The sequence below is a fragment of the Microtus pennsylvanicus genome, chromosome 11, assembly GCF_037038515.1.
Source record: "Microtus pennsylvanicus isolate mMicPen1 chromosome 11, mMicPen1.hap1, whole genome shotgun sequence".
NCBI lineage: Eukaryota > Metazoa > Chordata > Mammalia > Rodentia > Cricetidae > Microtus > Microtus pennsylvanicus.
In genome coordinates, this window is record NC_134589.1 from 100,664,627 (window position 1) to 100,680,544 (window position 15,918).

Consider the following 15,918-nt stretch of genomic DNA (forward strand, 5'->3'; position numbering starts at 1 on the left):
TCTAGAAAGCAAAGCCAAGATGGACACAAAGCTAACATTTCCTGGTGCTGGTTTTTACAACATCTCTGTCTTGCTCAGCAGCAGGTAGGTGAGACAAACAGGCGACTGCCCAGTTTGCTGAGATTTATCCCTGCAGCACAAAGAGTGGGCCTGGGAATGCGGCCTGCTCTTTCCCTGAGTGTTGTGAAGCCCTGTGATGACATGGGCCAGTCTGGGTGTATTCTCCCTGGACAGTGTTACCCAAGGTCTGCACACTGCGCACCAGCACAGATGCTCCCCGTGGAGGTCTGAGCAACTCTCTCAAGCTGGTTCTGCTCAAACAGAGCTCACAGCCATGCTCCCCTGCCTGTAGCCTCCCCTGCCATGACAAGGTTCCTCAGTCAGTAAAACTCCAGTCATGTGGAGTCTCCCTGCCTCTTTTCCCATCACAGCAGAGCCTCAGCCACTCCCTTTGCCCCGCCTCTCACACTCTGAGAGCAGGTCCTTCAGTGTTGCTCTAAACCGCAGGTCCGCCAGACTTTCCAATGCACTCTGCAGATAGTGAGTGGAGATGAAGTTTAGGGATCCTGAATGCGGTGCCTGGCGTTCTTAGGAGAAGAGGGTACACAAGGAAGGCACGCGAAGGTAAGAGTCGCACAGCTATTGTCAAGGGACACCAAGAACTTTAATACTGAAAGCTGGAAGAGCAAGGGAGGGTTCCTCCCTGAAGCCTCAGTGATCAGGTCTCCTGCGTTGACTCTGCATCTTTAGGTCCTTGAGCGTTGGTGCCTGAACCATTGTCACTTTAAGCAGCACATTCTGGCATCTGTTCCAGGGCCCCAGGAAGAAAGCCACACGCCACTCAAACCCAGCTGCACTCCAAGCCCAGCTCCTCTCTAGCTCTCCCCTGAGACCCCACAGCCTTGCAGCTGCTCTCTGGTCCTGCTCCTGCCTTTCCTCCACCTCTGCGGAGGAGGTGTACTTGCTTTGGAGAACTGATGCCAAATGCGCACCTAGCCTGAGCCTCAGCAATCTTGCCTGTGGGTGTTTACTCCTCAGAAGTTAGCCTGGAGCCAGGCATGCGGGGCATGCCTCTAAAGCCAACACTTGAGAAGGTAAGGCATGAGGATGACGAGTTTGAGGCTAGCCTGGGCTACCTAGTGACACTGCCAGGAAATAGGAAGAGAGAAGGCAGGAAAGGGGAGAACAAACAGGAGGAAGGAAAGAAGCAGGGAGGGGAAGGGGAACTGACTTGTCCAGGAAGAGATGGGCACTAGTGCTCATGCAGGCTAATATTCCAGGACCGACACTGGCTCCCTGCAGAACCTCATTTTCATGATGGAGCATGCCGATTTCCCCAGGAGAGCTCTGCGGGCTATCCTCACTGTGTGCATGTGTGTGTATGTGGCGGGGCTGTGGGTGCTGTTGAAATCAGAGATAATGTTCAACAATCTACAGCGGGCAGGAGAACCATCCACACCCCATAGGACACCCATTCCCTCATGTCCACAGTACAAGGCTGGGAAACGCTGGCCTGTTCCTGACCTCTTGGAGGTCTTCTACATTGCCGTGCTATCATCAAGGACCTCCAGGTCACCCCATTTACACTGATGGGGTACCCCTTTCCCACACTCCTGCCTTTGAATCACCAACAGTCACCCTCAGACCCCGCGTGTCTGTCACAGTAACTCATTCCCTCCACCCCTAAAAAGGCTTCACTCTCCTGGAGTCTCAGCTCCCAGAGCAGCGCTGAATACGTATTGGCTGGGTGACTAGATGGATGGAAATAGATCCAGTGAGAGGGAAGACAGACTGGACAGGTGGCTCAGTAGGTAAGAGATCTTGCAGAAGACTGGGGTTCAATTCCCAGAGCCTACATGAAGCTCAAAACCATCCATATCTAGTTCCAGGGTATCCGGTGCCCTCTTCTGACCTCCACAAGCACCGGGCATACACATGGTGCACATACATACATACATGTAGGAAAAACACTCATGCAATACAATAAAATAAATAAATCTCACCAAGAAGGAAGACAGCAACAGAGAGTCACCATTGGGCCCAGCAGTTTGTGCTGATCAGCTCTGCCTTGTTCAGGGCCATGGAGCCTCAAAAGCGATCTCCTCAGTTGCTGCTTTCTGTGGTTAAGATGGTGCCTGTGCTCACTGCTGTTGCATCAGACCATGGTGGGCAGCAAAGGCAGCAGGAAGTGAGAGGCGATGTGGGTCACAGGGAACCCCTTAGGAGCACTCATGTAGGCATACGTGGGCCTCCTCATGTTCTTGGTGACCTAATGACCCTGTTCTGACTCCTGTCAGTATCGTCACCTGCCCTGCACCTATGACACAGCTGGGATTGTTGCCATGGCCCCAGCAGCCCCAGGAACCACATGAAAGGCAGTTCCAACCGGGTAGTGGTGGCACACGCCTTTAATCTCAGCACTCGGGAGGCAGAGGCAGGCAGATCTCTGTGAGTTCGAGGCCAGCCTGGTCTACAAGAGCTAGTTCCAGGACAGGCTCCAAAACTACAGAGAAACCGTCTCAAAAGAACAAAAAAACAAAAATCAAAAAGAAAGGGAGTTCTCCCTCTGCATGCATTTTATTTGTGCATGGGTGATATTCTTGGGTTCTGATGTTTTGTTTTTTCCCAAGAGGTCAAGTGAATTTGGGGGACAGTGAACCACACTGGGTAGAGTATGAAACACTCGGGTGAAGCCAGGGGCCCCAGAACACTGATCGGTGTCAGTCCTGCATCGGGCTGCAGGAAGCTGTGCTGTGCAGAACAATTTGACCAGACACATTTTTACATTTCTGGGGCTATGCCTCTCAACTCACTGGACAAACGCCATCATGCAGGGGCTAGACAGACAGCTCATTTGGTAAAGCCTTGCGATTATAAGGACCTCATTCTGTCCCTACAATCCATGGAACTAGCTAGAAATGGGTGGGTTCTCACAAGGCCAATAAGAGATGCTGCCACCTATACATACATACATACATACGTACATACATACATACATACTTTATAACACTTGAAGTGTTATCACAGCCATTCACATACACCCTCCAAACATGATACGTGCATACAAAGCCATCATGCAGCCGGGCGGTGGTGGCGCACGCCTTTAATCCCAGCACTTGGGAGGCAGAGGCAGGCGGATCTCTATGAGTTCAAGACCAACCTGGTCTACAAGAGCTAGTTCCAGGACAGGCTCCAAAACCACAGAGAAACCCTGTCTCGAAAAACCAAAAATAAATAAATAAACAAAGCCATCATGCAGTCACTGCTACTTACACTTCTGGAGATAAGCACCTGTTCTGGGCTGATGTGGGTAGGCGTGGACAGGGACTCTCCAAAGTCCTCAGCTCCTCCCCCGCCACTGCCCTCCTCCCTCCTCTATGACAGGGTCTCATTATGTAGCCCAAGCTGCCCTGAACTTGTGATTTAGCCAAGGCTGGCCTCAAACTCATGGAGATCCTCTGTCTCCTGGGTGCTGGGATTAAAGGTGTGTCATCACATCGAGCCCTCAGACTCTCTCTGTCACGTGTCCTAGCTAGCAAAAATTCCGAGCATAAACTCTCAGTAGAAGGCTGTTTTCTAAGCTTAGAAATGACGAATGTATTCTAATAGACTATTTATAAAACACATCCAGGAGGGATCTTCTAAAAGAACGAGGTTTTCAAAAATAGTTTTGATTTAGACGTATGCCTTGTCCACAGTTTGTCTTATTTGTCCTCTGAGGTGCTCAGACCCCATCTTGGCAGCTGCTGTGTTAGATGATGTTCATAATGTTCATCTCCAGTGGCTCCCCAACAGCCATCCTGGCAAATGAAGTGGGGGCTCAGCTGCCAGCTCTGTCCCAGAGGGCTCTGATCTCAGGGCCGTTGCTAGCCATGGTCAGCATGGTGAGTGGCTCCCGATGACAAGCAAGGCACACAGGAGCTTGGACTCTGTCCACATTTCCAGCCTGTTTGTATGTTCTGGGTCTTTATCATCCATCTAGAACTTTCTATGAAAGATGGCAGTGTTTGGCTGGACTCTGTAGCTTGATAGGCTGCTTACAGGCCGCTTGTGGGCCCTCCCAATGGTCAGAAGTGCGTTTCTGAAAGGAGTGAGTCTTTAGTGTTACTCAAGACTCGTGACTGGTGGTTTAGTCACCTGGGTGGAAGTGCTGAAGGAGGGAGTGGACTTCTAAGAGGCAGGACCAGCACGAGGCCCTTACGTCACCGTGGGTTTATCTGTGAGGGATGTACTGTGCCACCTCTGCCTCCGTGCTTCCTGTATCATGATATAAGCCTTGCTCTGCATGTGCGCCACCAGGCAGGAGCCAGAGCCTGTGCAAGGCCAGGCAAGTCTCCGAACCTATGTGCTAAAGAAGTCTCTCGAGGAGAGGTTGTGGAGAAAGGGGTACACTCACCCATTGCTGGTGGGAATGCAAACTTGTGCAACCACTCTGGAAAGCAGTGTGGCGGTTTCTCAGGAAATTCGGGATCAACCTACCCCTGGATCCAGCAATACCACTCTTGGGAATATACCCAAGAGAGGCCCTATCATACAACAAAAGTATATGCTCAACTATGTTCATAGCGGCATTGTTTGTAATAGCCAGAACCTGGAAACAACCTAGATGCCCTTCAATGGAAGAATGGATGAAGAAAGTATGGAATATATACATATTAGAGTATTACTCAGCAGTAAAAAACAAGGACTTCTTGAATTTTGCATACAAATAGATGGAAATAGAAAACACTATCCTGAGTGAGGTAAGCCAGACCCAAAAGAGGAGCATGGGATGTACTCACTCATATTTGGTTTCTAGCCATAAATAAAGGACATTGAGCTTATAATTCCTGTTCCTAGAGAAGCTAAATAAGAAGGTGAATCCAAAGACAAACACATAGGCATCCTCCTGAATATTAACCTTCATCAGGCGATGAAAGGAGACAAAGACAGAGACCCACATTGGAGCACCGAACAGAAATCTCAAGGTCCAAATCAGGAACAGAAGGAGACAAAGCACGAGCAAGGAACTCAGGACCGCGAGGGGTGCACCCACACACTGAGACAATGGGGATGTTCCATCGGGAACTCACCAAGGCCAGCTGGCCTGGGTCTGAAAAAGCATGGGATAAATCCGGACTAGCTGAACATAGCGGACAATGAGGAATACTGAGAACTCAAGAACAATCGCAGTGGGTTTTTGATCCTACTGCACGTACTGGCTTTGTGGGAGCCTAGGCAGTTTGGATGCTCACCTTACTAGACCTGGATAGAGGTGGGCGGTCCTTGGACTTCCCACAGGTCAGGGAACCCTGATTGCTCTTTGATCAGATGAGGGAGGGGGACTTGATTGGGGGAGGGGGAGGGAAATGGGAGGCGGTGGCGGGGAGGAGGCAGAAATCCTTAATAAATAATTAAATTAAAAAAAAAAGAAGTCTCTCGAAAGGTTAGCCGTCTCTTGGTCCAGCAGCACACCCTGACTAGGATAGGGACGGCTAGTTACAGTTAGCTCCTCTCTATGACAAGATAGCAAGTGCTAATCAGACTCCCAGCCCATTTGCAGTTAAGGGATGACCATTGGTTGGTTTTCTTTGTGGAGCCTTGACAGTCATGCCTTCTCCCATGGAGCTACATCTCCAGCACAGGGGATAGAATATCAGCAGAAGAAAGTGTGACATTTCTAGGCTGTGCCTTTAAAAAGATACGGATGGTGCCAATCCTTTCCCGTCTCTTCTTACACAGAGGAGCTGTGGACACTGGCACATCATTGTGGCCACATGCACAAGGGCGATCCTTTAGGTCAGCAGAGCAGCAGCCTAGGAAGGCCACTGCACTCAGCAATACTATGGCTCTTGCTGTATGTGAATGGGAAGTGTTCCCCACAGCTCACACATGTGAATGCTGTTTTGAAATATCTCAGAAACGTTAGGACATGGAGCCTCACCAGAGGTCTTGTGGCCCTAGAGGTAGGTCTTGAGAGGTTGTCTGGCCCTCCTTCCTGTCCACTCTGCTTCTGGATCCTCCAAGATGTAATCAAGTCAGAAGTCCCGGATGCTCACTCCTGTGGCCATACCTAGCCGATGTGAACCTTTCCTTCCTAAAGTTGCTGTTGTCACAGCAACTAATACAAGTTACACCCTAGAGGAAATCCAGGAAAGTCCATAGGTTCAGGGAAGGCTACTGGTAACAGAGACCCAGGGAAGCCACAGGTAACAGGGGCCCAGAGAAGGCTTGGATAACAGGGGTTCAGAGAAGGTCATGAGTAACAGGTCCAGGAAAGGTTACGGGTAACAGGGACGCAGGGAAGGCTGGAATAACAGGGGTCCAGAGGTCACCAGTAATAGGGGCCCAGTCAAGGCCAGGGTTAACAGAGACCCAGGGAAGGTTGGGATAACAGGGGTCCCAAGAAGGCCACGGGTAACAGGGGCCCAGGGAAGGTCACAGGTAACAGGGGCCCAGGGAAGGTCACAGGTAACAGGGGCCCAGGGAAGGTCACAGGTAACAGGGGCCCAGGGAAGGTCACAGGTAACAGGGGCCCAGGGAAGGTCACAGGTAACAGGGGCCCAGGGAAGGTCACAGGTAACAGGGGCCCAGGGAAGGTCACAGGTAACAGGGGCCCAGGGAAGGTCACAGGTAACAGGGGCCCAGGGAAGGTCACAGGTAACAGGGTGCAGAACATATACTATGCTGCAACAATGGAAAGCCCAGCAGACATTTGTAGACAGAGGCTGCTGGTTTGTTCCAGCTGCAGCATACAGAGGGGAATTCCACATCAGACATTTAGCCCAGAGAAGCAAAGCTGAGGTGAGTCCCAGCACTTCCCCTCAGACACCCCAGGCTGTCCCTGGAAGCAGAGTGGGGTGCCATACAGCTCCAGGACAATGGTTGCTGAGCTGACTGATGAGTGAGATTTGAAACGCAGCCCTCAGAAAGACACACTTTAGTCAAAGGACAGCAGTGGATTTGAACAACTGGGGTTAATAAGAAAGCGAAGAAAGGAGCCAGCATCTGAGATGGTTCCAGGTGCCACACCATGTTGAGGACTTCATAACCCACCCACAGGACTTTGTCACCGTGTTCCCATCACTGTCCAGTGTGACTTCATCAGTGCACAAAGTCCTTTACCGAGTGCTCCCCAGACCCCTTCAGCACATGTTTCCAGAAGTCACCAGGCACAGGGAGAGCTTGTCATCGCCCGCCATGGGACGTGACAGTGAATGTCTAATGTGGTGGGGATATATACCGCTCTTATTCACTGTTCCACATTGCAGTAAATATCACTCCGGGGCCCATAAATATATCAATCATCATGTGTTTTCTCTATCGCTGTTGAAACCCACCCCAAGTACTGTGTTCATTAATGCTTATGGTTTTCTTGAAAAAAAAATGTTGGAACTTTTAAGGTATGGTCTGGAGCTTGCTGTTCCTCTAGGCTGTCTAATAAGCCTGACTCTGCCTCCCCTGTACTAGGGTTACGAGGACCCACTCCCATGCCCAGAATTTTTTATGTGGGTTCTAGAATGAAACTCAGGTCCTCATACTTGCAAGCTATTTCCCCACCCTCCAGATCCTCTTTAATGCAATAAAGCTCACACCCAAATACCATGGCAATACAAGCTGCCTTCGCTAAACCAGACAGAAGCCAGCCACTCTTAGGCTCTCTGTACCTGGCTTCTGCATTTAAACCTTCCTGTAAAGTGAGCCTTCTCTAGCCAGTGTCCACAGCTCAAGGTGAAATGATGGCGTGGATGAGCTTCCAGTCGTCTCAATCTCAACTTCAGTCGCCCCCAACATCTCTGCTTCCCATAGATCAGGCGACCAGGGTGCTCTTCCCTCACTGGTGGCATCAGACAGAGGGAGATGTGGGAAATGGACTCTGTTCCCCTTCAACATCGATGAGGAGGGATGGAGTTCTTTGAGGGGTAAATGAGGGAGGCTAGTCAGGCATAGGAAAGAAGAAGGGCAGATGGTAAGGTGTTTTGAAACTTTCACTACTGAAGAGATGTTTAGGATGCCATGTGTCCACTCCTGCCAAACTGGGGCCAGCACACCCACCAAGGTGACCTCTCAGTACTCTTGGCTTCATTACAATGGTTATCACAGAATCATCAGCCTGGAAAACAGCCACTGCTAGCATTCATTGGTCACTGTGACACATCCAGGAAACCCTGTAAGACGACAGAAAAAGAGGGGAAACTCTGGTCCAGCAGTCAGAGCTATTCTTGGAGTTCCCTGCTAGCCCTGAATAGTCCTTCCATTAGCATTCGCCCATAAACTAACTCTCCCAGTCCGAGCAAGAACTCCCTTGAGAAGTCGCATCCACCCTTGGTGCAGCCCGCATCCGCCTTTGGTGCAGCCCGTATCCACCCTTGGTGCAGCCCGTATCAGCCCTTGGTGCAGCCCGTATCCACCCTTGGTGCAGCCCGTATCAGCCCTTGGTGCAGCCCGTATCCACCCTTGGTGCAGCCCGTATCAGCCCTTGGTGCAGCCCGCATCAGCCCTTGGTGCAGCCCGCATCAGCCCTTGGTGCAGCCTACCATTTTTCCTCAGCGCATCTCCCCCACTCTCAACCCTCATGAGCCAAACCTTTCCTTTAATAAACTCTGACATTGCTTCCACTACATCCTAAACGTCAACAAATGTACAATGTAGGGTGGATTTCAATGGCCACGGCCACTGCCATAGCCACACCCACAGCTGCTACACTGAATGCCTCTCCACCTATAGACTAGAGGAATAGCATGGAGAATCCCTCTCATGTGCTCAAATGTTTATGTTTTAAGGAGTGTGAAGACCAATCTCAGCCATGCATTGGGAAAACAATACACACCGTAACACGGGCCAGAGAGAGCTTAAACCTGACTTTATTTGGTCGCACTTAAACCTAAGGACCATACACAAAAATTAACTTAAAATGAACAAAAGACCTAAAGTGCATAAAACTATGAGAGAGAATACAGGAAAGCCTCCCGACAGTGATTTCTAGGCTCTGAAACCAAAGGCACATAAGAAAAAAGACATGCATCAGACCTCATGAAAACCGAACAATTTGTGCTTCAAAAAATTTATCACCATATCAAAGTGGCAACCCATGGAGTCAGGGAATGTACTTTATAATTATATATCTGTTAGGAGATAATATCCACAATACACAGAGAATTCCTAAAATTCCAGCAAAAGAACCTAAATACCTTGATTAAAAAATATTCAAAGGCTTTAAATAGACATTTCTTCAAAGAAAATGTAAAGATGACCAATAAAATATGTAAAACATGGTTGATCTCATTAATCAGAGAAGTGCAAAGCCACGCCCAGTGTTGGATGGGAAGAGGACTGTATGAGCAGTGCTCGTTGTCCAGTGTTTGTTAGGTGGGAAGAGGACGGTATGAGCAGTGCTCGCTGTCCAGTGTTAGGTGGGAAGGGGACGGTATGAGCAGTGCTCGCTGTCCAGTGTTAGGTGGGAAGAGGACTGTATGAGCGTGCTCGCTGTCCAGTGTTAGGTGGGAAGAGGACTGTATGAGCAGTGCTCGCTGTCCAGTGTTAGGTGGGAAGAGGACTGTATGAGCGTGCTCGCTGTCCAGTGTTAGGTGGGAAGAGGACTGTATGAGCAGTGCTCGCTGTCCAGTGTTAGGTGGGAAGAGGACTGTATGAGCAGTGCTCGTTGTCCAGTGTTTGTTAGGTGGGAAGAGGACTGTATGAGCAGTGCTCGCTGTCCAGTGTTAGGTGGGAAGAGGACTGTATGAGCAGTGCTCGCTGTCCAGTGTTAGGTGGGAAGAGGACGGTATGAGCAGTGCTCGCTGTCCAGTGTTAGGTGGGAAGAGGACTGTATGAGCAGTGCTCGTTGTCCAGTGTTTGTTAGGTGGGAAGAGGACTGTATGAGCAGTGCTCGCTGTCCAGTGTTAGGTGGGAAGAGGACTGTATGAGCAGTGCTCGTTGTCCAGTGTTTGTTAGGTGGGAAGAGGACTGTATGAGCAGTGCTCGCTGTCCAGTGTTAGGTGGGAAGAGGACGGTATGAGCAGTGCTCGCTGTCCAGTGTTAGGTGGGAAGGGGACTGTATGAGCAGTGCTCGCTGTCCAGTGTTAGGTGGGAAGAGGACGGTATGAGCAGTGCTCGCTGTCCAGTGTTTGTTAGGTGGGAAGAGGACGGTATGAGCAGTGCTCGCTGTCCAGTGTTAGGTGGGAAGGGGACTGTATGAGCAGTGCTCGCTGTCCAGTGTTAGGTGGGAAGAGGACGGTATGAGCAGTGCTCGCTGTCCAGTGTTTGTTAGGTGGGAAGAGGACGGTATGAGCAGTGCTCGCTGTCCAGTGTTAGGTGGGAAGGGGACGGTATGAGCAGTGCTCGCTGTCCAGTGTTAGGTGGGAAGAGGACTGTATGAGCAGTGCTTGCTGTCCAGTGTTAGGTGGGAAGAGGACTGTATGAGCAGTGCTCGCTGTCCAGTGTTAGGTGGGAAGAGGACTGTATGAGCAGTGCTCGCTGTCCAGTGTTTGTTAGGTGGGAAGAGGACTGTATGAGCAGTGCTTGCTGTCCAGTGTTAGGTGGGAAGAGGACGGTATGAGCAGTGCTCGCTGTCCAGCGTGAACACCTGTGTCCGGAATCTAGCACACACGTAAGACAGCAGCATCTGTAATCCCAGCGCGAGGGGCTGTTGGGGTGGACAAGGAGATCCTTGTGGCTCTGTGGCGAACTAGTCCAACCCAAACAGAGGGCTCCAGACTTATTGAGAGACCATGGCTCAGTGAGTAAGGCAGACGGTGAGAGGAAGGTCCCCAATGTGTGGCCTCTCACCTCTGCATGCTTGGGCATGGCGGTGCTCACATGCAAACACATTGTACTAGTTTTATTTCTGTGGCTATTAGGGTTTTATTGCTGTGAAGAAATGCCATGACCACAGCTGCTCTATTGAGGAAGACATTTAATTGAGGGCAGATTACAAGTTTACAGCATTAGTCCATTATTTTCATGGTGGGGACCATGAATGCACGCAGGTGGACGTGATGCTGGAGAAGTAGCTAAGAGTAGTACATCCAGATTAGCAGGCTGTAAGAAAAGAGGGACACACGGGGGCCTGGCTTGGGCATTTGAAATCTCAAAGTCCACCCCGGTTGACCCCACTTCCTCCAACAAGCCCACATCTCCCAACAGTGCCACTTCCCATGAGTCTGTGGGGCCATCTTCATTCCATCCACCACATGCCACTTCCTTGCCCCATAGGCCATGGAATAAAAAAATTAAAAGACCTATGCAGAAAAGTTTTCTGAATTGATTCTGAAAAGAAAAATGAGATTTTGTCTTTAATAGGATTAGACCCAACAGAAATTGTGGTACATTTTACTAATGATTAAATTGCCGTGCCAGGGGCAAATGAGCACTGGCTAAGAGCTTGCAGTAATTTGGGGGGGGGGATTAGCAACAAATATCCCCAAAACAAGAGACTTCAGTTTATATAAAAGAACTAATTGGATTCTCCCTTGTATAGTAAAAGGGACACCAATTTCTGGAGCCCTCACATTCTATACTTCTGCAAATAAATCAGGGAAATTAGGTTATAAGTCAGGAAAAATAAGTAAAGTGGCCCAAGGCCCCTATGATTCAGTTAGAAAGTCATAGCTATATGCAATTCTTATGGTGGTATTAGATTTTCCTGTGTCTCTTAATATAGTTATGAACTCTCAATATACAGAGTTGTTTTACATATGAAATTGATCAACTTATCCTGAATGATTCAGAATTAATTTCACTATTTATTCAACTAAAGTCATGAGAAACAGAAATCATCCCTCATATATATAACACATATCAGATCCCATACAGGTCTACCAGGTCCTCTAGTATTGATGAGATTGATCGGTTATTAATAGGAAATGTTCTAGAAGCCTCAGAATTTCAGAAGAAACACCATATTAACAACAAAGGTTTGAATTTCAAAATTTATAACAAATAAAATTTATTATTTTATATAAAAATTATAACAAAATGTCCTGCTTGTTCTTTGTATAACCAACTCTATTATCTGCAGGAAGTAACCCAAAAGGTACCCAAAGAAATGATATTTAATGAATAGATGTGTTTCATTTTGCTTAGTTCAAAAAATTAATGTATGTATGCTGTAGTGGCATCTTGTTTGTATTTTAATAAATAAAGCCTTCCTGAAGATCTGAAAAGCAAAGCATCCAGCCACTGGCTCTTGCCTCAACTCAGTTCGAAATGGCGAGCCTGCCTCCAGGAATCTCAGAATGAAACTGAGAGCTGTGTCCTCCCATCTAGGACTGGGATTGAAGGCGGCACCACTGGGATTAAAGGCATGCACCATCCAGTCTCTATGGCAACTAGTGTGGCTACTGGGATTAAAGGTGTGTGTCACCACTGCCTGGCTGTAAGGCTGACAAGTGGGACTGTTTTACTCTCTGCTCTTCAGGCAAGCTTTATTTATTAATTTAATAATACAAATGAAATGCCACTACAGTATGCTACAGTATTGTAGATACATATTCAGCATTTTAATGGGAACTGCTTTAAGACCTGAAAAGGCTAATTTTGTAATTATACATTTATTAGAAGTTATGGTTATTATGGGGGTATCTGTACTAATTAAGACTGACAATGTTCCAGCATATATCTCTAGTAAAATGAAATAGTGTTTTGCACATTACAACATAAAGCATATTACAGGTATACCACATAATCCTACAGTATACGCAGTTATAGAAAGATCTGATCACACTTTCAAAGATATGCTTAATAAATCAAGGATGAGAAAAACCCTCAGAGGGTGCCTGAACTGGCCTTGTCCCATAGTCACACTGATGAATACCTTGAATATCACCATAGAACCTTCATCTGGTAATGAATGGAGAGAGAGACAGAGACCCACACTGGAGCACTGGACTGAGCTTCCAAGGTCCAGTTGAAGAGCAGAAGGAGGGAGAAGATGAGCAAGGAAGTCAGGACCACTAGGGGTTGGTTCACCCACTGAGACGGTGTGCCTGATCTAATGGGAGCTCACCAAATCCAGCTGGACTGGGACTGAACAAGCATATGATCAGACTGGACTCTCTGAATGTGGCTAACAATGGGGACTGACTGAGAAGCCAATGATAGTGGCACTGGGATTTGTTTCTACCGCATGTACTGGCTTTTGGGGGATCCTAGTCTATTTGGATGCACACCTTCCTAGGTCTGGAGGGAGGGAGGAGGGCCTTCAACTTCCCACAGGGCAGAGTACCCTGCCCTCTCTTAGGACTGGAGGGGGAGGGGGAAGAGTGAGTGGGGGAGCCAGAGGGAAATGGGAGGAGGGGAGGAAGTGGAAATTTTGAGTGGTATTATTCATAAAGCAATAAAAATCTAAAAAAAAAAACCCTCAGAGATAGATTACACAGTGCCATATATATATATATGTGTGTGTGTGTGTGTGTGTGTGTGTATGTGTGTGTGTGTGTGTGTGTGTTGGGGAAAAGGTTTTGCCTCTCCACAGGAGAAGAAGAAAAGCTATGGACACCATCAAGACTGATAAACACTGGATTCAAATAGAAGACACCCTTGGTTAGGAGAGGTGATGGTTCATCAAACAGCGTGGTCATTCAGTCCAAACTAACTTATAAGACTAACAAATGCCTTTCATTTGATCAGGCATGAAAAATAAAAATAATAATATTTTTGGATGATAATCTACCAAAGGCACACTTGCCTTAGTGGCATGAAAGGAAAGACGGGTTTTTTTTTAAGCCATGTATCTTAATTCCATGTCAGAATATTAGACTGTAGATTGCCCCATGGCCCACACCATCTTGGACATCAGCTTTTGAGTTTTCTTCTTAAATATTATAAGAAATATTTTGTTGTTTGGTATTAAAAACACAGTTAAGAGATGTAAAAATTTTAAGTTCAAACTATTTTAAATCTCTAAGACTGGAGCGATTTGGAGCTCAGATCAAATATTTGAGCAGGATGGTCACCAATGGCGGTGGCACAAGCCTTTAATCCCTCACCCAGGGACAAAACTCAGATGTGGCTCCTAATTGGCATGTTTGTACACTGTAGAGACCACACACCTTGTTACAGATTATTTTAGAAACCCTCTCCAGGGTTACTAGAAAGGCAGCTGATTTCCAATGGGGTCAGGAACAAAGAACAGCTTTTGTGGCTGTTGGTGAGCGCTCCTCCATGCTTGCAGCCTTGACCAATATTGAACCAGATGATACCCTAATTATTGACATCATATTTATTGGTGAATTGGCAACTGGGGAATCTTCATAAAACAAAAAGGAGCCCACCAACATTTGCCTTTTGGCAAAATAAAAATCTGTCTTCTCTAGTTCATGGTGCATGTACAATGCTATAGCTATCATTAAAGAGGAAAAGATGTCTGGTCATGGGAGATAGGAATGGAAATGGACAAACTTAGCAAAGACATCAAATATTATGTAGCTCATACAGGCAAGACAGACAAAATATTTGAAAATAATGAAACCCTGGACAAACTGGCAATATGCTTAATTAAGCCTAGAATATTAAATATTTATTCTAAATTTGCCAGGGAACAAATTCAGAATAAATCAACAGGAATGATAGATTACACATTAGAAAAACTTGAAAGTTTATCTCTGATGCTAAAAAATAAGGGATAATGGAGAACCAAATTAAACCAGGACAGTCCTGTGAATAGCTATTATAAAGAATTCATAGCCAGGCAGTGGTTCACACCTTTAATCCCAGCACTTGGGAGGCACATGCCTTTAATTCAAACACTTGTGAAGCAGAAACAGGCACATAAGAATTACAGAGATTTAAAAGCTGCCTGCAAAAGACAGACTAAAATTCAAAGAAAATGCTCTTTGTTATCTAAAAATAAATATAGTTTAACCTTGGATTTATATATAAAGAGAAAGGTATATTCATCCCCACATACTAAGGTATATTTATCCACACATACAAAGTTATAGTTTTAAAATTTCAAAAGAATTTTTTAAATCGAAAGATAATACTTTCCTGTTGCCAAAAACCATTTTGCCCTAACAAAGATATAACCTCTCTCCCCACCATGTTGGGGCAAAGTTTTGCTTTTGTCTTTCTAGGAGAATAAGAGCATCCAGATGAGGAATCTGGAGACACTGGGCAGGTGAAATGTCTGAAGAAAAGGACGAATCATCAGGAGAAGATCACACACACACACACACACACACACACACACACACACACACCTTTGAGTTCTCCAAGAAGATGATAAGACCCTGTAATTATAAAGCCATGATCAGGCCCTGTAGTGATAAACCCATCTGGATTGTGCTTCCAAGAAGATGACCAGGCTTTGTAATAAACCCATCATCTGGATTGTGGGAATACCACTAAGCTGACAATCACCACCCAAAGATCAGCTTTGGACCACAAACTGCTTAGGTCATTCAAATTGCTGAATTCATATGAGACTGACATGTACGTTTTACAGAACTTTAAACTCAGAAACACTTAATCCTCAGACTGCCAAATATAACCCAGTTGGACATTGTGGAAAACTTGGTAGAAATAACTTCATTGCTGTAAATAGTTTACTGTGTTACCCTCAAAACCTTTCCTTTCTATTTAGACAAAGGGGGAAGTGTTGAAGGATATCTGATCACACTGTGAACCTGGGATTGTGTTATTTACTGGAAAGGCCTGCTTCTAGCTGTGGTGTGGTTCAGCTCTAGCACACACCTTAAATCCAAGAGCTCTCTGCTTGAATACTATAAACAGGATTAAATAAAATCAACCATAGGTTGGAGCAAGCAACCAGTTGTCAGGGAAAAAAATAGAGTGTAGAAGATGCCAGGAGGACAGAGAGAGAACACACCCAAGAGCTAGAAGGAAGGGACATACCATGGGAGGAGTTTTCGTTTGGGGTGAGGGCAGAGGAGGAAGGTGATTTCTCTGTCTCTCTGAGCTAGCAGGCTTCACCCCAGCATT